The sequence below is a fragment of the Sciurus carolinensis genome, unplaced genomic scaffold (assembly GCF_902686445.1).
Source record: "Sciurus carolinensis unplaced genomic scaffold, mSciCar1.2, whole genome shotgun sequence".
Lineage (NCBI taxonomy): Eukaryota > Metazoa > Chordata > Mammalia > Rodentia > Sciuridae > Sciurus > Sciurus carolinensis.
Genome location: NW_025920119.1, coordinates 1,638,177 through 1,642,752, shown reverse-complemented (window position 1 = coordinate 1,642,752; position 4,576 = coordinate 1,638,177).

Sequence of the window (4,576 nt, the reverse complement as noted above, 5' to 3'; positions counted from 1 at the left end):
CAAGCTCCCCAGACTCTCATAACCACTATTCTGCTCTCAGCTCACATGAGCACAACTTGCTTAGAATCCACAGACTGAGATCATGTGGTATTTGATTTAACTCACTTAGCATAATTCCCCCACTGTCATCTGTGTTGCTGCAATGATAGGATAGTATCTGTTAAAGAATAATTAGTATTTTCTTGTGTATGTGTACTATGTGTCTATCACCATGGATTCACTGATGGGGGCCTCAGTTGATGACATTGCCTTGATGTGAATAGTGCTGGAGTGAGCATGGGTGTGCAGATGTCTCTAATATGCTTAGTTAGTTTTCTCAGGATGGGTACCCCAATTGCTGGGTCACATGGGTCTACTCTCTCCCATAATGGCTGCACTAATCTGCCCTGTCATCGAGTGTGCACAAGAGTTCCCCTTCTCCCTCACTAGCATTTACTACATTTTCTTTTTGAAAATGGCCATTCTGAGATGAGCTGATCTCTCATGGTAGTTTTGACTGGATTTCCTTTATGGTTAATTATGTTGACTGCTTTTTTCATTTATCTGCTGATAATTTGTATTTTTTTTGATAAATGTCTATTCAAGCCTTTTTCCCACACTTTAATCAAATTAATTTTTGCTGTTGCTACAGAGGAGTTTGAGTTCCTGGGACCTTCCAGATATTAACCCCTTGCTGCATTTCTAGTTTGCAAATATTTTCTTGTTTTCTGTAGTCTTTCTCTTCCTTCTGTTGATTGTTTCCTTTGCTGTCCAGATTTTCAAATTGAAGTTATTCTATTTTTTAAAATTTTTGCTTTTGTTAATCTTACTTTATAGATTTTGTCTCAGAACCCTTGCCTGCAAAAATGTCATGATGCCATATAGCATTTCTATTGTGACATACACATTTTACATTTTCAAGTTTTACATTTAGATCTTTTGTCCATATTAAGGAGATTTTGTTATATGATGACAGGTATACAGTTCCATTCTTTTGCATGTGCATATACAATTTTCCCGGTAGCTTTTATTGAAGAGACTCTCCTTTCTTCATTTTATATTCTTGGCACCTTTGTGGGAAATTAGTTAACTGATGTATTGCTGAGTCCTCTATTCTGTTCTATTTGTATCTATTTATGTGACAGTAATATGCTATTTTGGTAACTGTAGTTTTGCAGTCACTTGAGGTCAAGGAGTGTGAAGACTGCAGTTTAGTTATTTTTGCTCAAGATTGCTTTGGTCATATGGGTCTTTGTGGTTTTATATAAATTTTAGGATCATAAAATTTCTATGAAGAATGACATTAGAAATCTCATAGACATTACATTGAATCTGTAGATCTCTCTAAGTAGATGGACAATTTTATAGTATTATTCTATTCATTATCTCAAAATATTTCATTTACTTTATTCTCTTCAATGTCTTTCACCTATGTTTTATAAGATTTCATTTTAATTCCCTTGGTTGAACTTATTCCTAGGTATTTTCTTTTTTTCTAGTTATTGTTGTGATTCCTTTCTTGAACTTCTTTTCCAGGTACTTCAATAATAGTATATAGAAACACTATTAATTTTTCTTTTTTTATTTTTTCTTTCTTTTCTTTGTATGAGTGTGTGTGTGTGTGTGTGTGTGTGTGTGTGTGTGTGTGTGATGTATCCCACTGTGAATTCAATGTGTCTTTGTCGATTTTCTTTCTGGAACAACTGTCCATTGCTGAAAGTATGGCAATACAATCCCCTGAGATCATGGCATTTCTCTCTCTCCTCTTACATCAATTAATGTTTTATTTATGCTCTTGAATACTCCAGTGGTGAGTGCATGCATATTTGCCATGGTTACATCTTCTTGTACTGACCCCTTCATTATTATATAATATCCTTGTTCTATTTTCTTATGTGTTACTATTCCTACTAAGGATATAAGTGGCTTGCATCCAATGATCACTGTGTTAGAGTATTCTGTGCTTGTGTGGTTGCTCACTCTTGTCTGTGGGTTGGACCTCTGAGGTCTGTGTGTTTCCTGATAGCATCATTTTCTTCTAGTTTGAAAGTTTTCTTTATGAATTTCCTGTAAAATTATTCTTCTTGCAAATAATTGTTTCTGTTCCTGTTGTTTGGGTTGCCTTCATGTTTCCTCCAGTTATATCAAAGAGTGTTTTAGGTACGGCAGTCTTGGTTGGCAGTTTCACATCTTTTTTCTTTTCTTTTTCTATAATACCACTCCTGTGCAGTGGGTTTCTGCTGGACAGTCTGCTGCCAGTTGTTCTGGTATTACACTGTATGGTTTTCCTCTTCCTCTTGCTGCTTTCAAGATCATTTCTGCCTTTTACCAATGTGACTGAAACACATCTGGGTCAACTCTGATCAGTGATCTTGGGCCTCTATGTACACAAAAATTATGTCTTTCTTCAGGCAGGGAGAGATTTTAGTTATTATTTCTTTTAAGCTTACTGTTGGGATTTCTACAGGTCCTTTTGGTAGCACCAGTGACTCACATATTTACTCTTTTGATACTTCATAATCATTAGTTTTCTTCATTTCTTCTTATTTTTTGTTGTATTTTTATTTTTGAGTAATCTCTGTTTTCACTAATGCTTCTTGAGAAATTCTGCTGCTGATTTCTGCCAGTAAGTATTCATTGCATTTATTGAAACTTTTAGATCCAGAATTTATGCTTGCTTTTAAAATTAATTAATTAATTAATTAATTAATTAATTAATTTGAGGCTCTGGGGATCATATCCTAGGCCTCATGCATGCTAGACAAACTCCCTACCACTGAGCTACACCCTGCTCCCTCCTTTTTATTATTTCAATTTCTCTGTTAATTTTTTTCTGAAAAAATTCTGAATCATTTCTCTATTTTACTCAAGTCTTTTGCTTTTGCTTTCAAGAACTGTTTCTAAACTTTTTCTGCCAAATTGTTCATCTGAAGTTGATTAATCACTTTTCCATGTTTGTGTCAAAATCCTGCAAACCACAACTTAAGGGACAGTAGCTTTGTTTTGGTTCATATTTTCAGAGGTTTTGGACCATATATCCTGGACACATCACTGTGGGCTTGTGATAAGGCAGAACTTCACGGTGGGCAGCATGTGGTGAAGCAGCGCTACTTACCTGTGACAGTCAAGAGCAGAAAGGGAGAGGGACAGAGAGGTTTGGGGGAGAACACTCCCTCCAGAGGCATGTTCCAGCCATCCACTTCTTTCATCTCTGCCCACTTTCTGAAGTTTGCACCACCTCCAATAGTGCCATGAAATTCAGCACCTGAGTCTTCTTGGGACATTCCAGATACAAATTACAACAGAGTGTTTGAAATCTTGCTGAACCACACGTCTTTCCTTAACTGCTCTTATATCTTTTAAATGTGCATCTCTGTGTGTGGCACGTGTGTCTGCACATGTGCATGTATGTGCTTGTGAATTAGCTATATCAGTCTTTGCAGCTTAAATTTGCTTGTGAACATATTTTCTGAATGAGCTGACCATTGTATTCTACTCAGCACTAGACTTGCACTGAACCCAGGTTAGAAGTAATGGCTCAGCTATGATGCAGGGTCTCTTATATACTCATCCATGGCAAACCCACAGAGGGCAACAAGGCTGTGTAAGAGAGTCAGTCAGTAGAATGTCCACAGGGCCTGTGAACTGACCTTATGCACATTAGTTTCATGGCCCTGAACATTTGCAATTGGAGCTGTGTCCCTTGTGGAAGAGATGGGGAGCCACTGCCAAGTTTGATTTGAAGTCTCTTGGGAGCCTCCCTCCTCTCTTTATCCCTGGATCATTTAATCCCACAAGTGCTCATGGTGTTTCTCATGGGCCATTGCAGGAGTGATCTTCCTGTGGAGTACTTGATGATGGGAAACCTGAATGACTATCATAAGTCTCCTTCGTCCCATGGAGAAACCATGAGTGTTGGGGGAATGTTATGGTTTGAATGTGACATGTGCCCCAAAATCACATGTGTGAGACGATGCAGAAGTTTCATTCAGAGGTAGAAAGATTACATTTTGAGAGTTGTAGCCTGAAGAGTGCATTAATTCTCTAACTGGGTGTTAATTGTAGACAGGTGGGGTGTGGCTGGAGGAGGTGGGTTACTGGGGGTGTGACTTAGGCATTTATATTTTGTTCATGGTGAGCAGAGGTCTCTCAGCCTCCTGGGTGCCATGTCCTGAGCTGCTATTCTTTACATTCTTCCATCTACCATTGGGTCCAGAGCAATGGAGTGAGTCATCTGTGGACTTAGAGCTCTTAGAGTCTCAAGTAATCTTACTCCTCTAAGTTGTTCTGCACAGGCATTTTGGTCACCACGAGGCAAATATGACTAACACAGGAATTTTCACATGTGGTACATTAGAATCAAGTGGAGGGTCATCTTGATCACAGAAAAACATTGCATTGACTGTACTACTGAGGTTTGTTCATTTTTTTGTTCCAAGGGCTGCAGAACTTCATTATGATATTCTGGTTTCCTTAGTTCTGGTTAAAAAGCATTTCTGTGCTTCAGTGACTGAAAGGATGACCTCTGGAGGCTCTACTACACCATTGTACTCCTAGAATTAGGACTGACAACATTTAATAAATCTTGGGTTCCTAG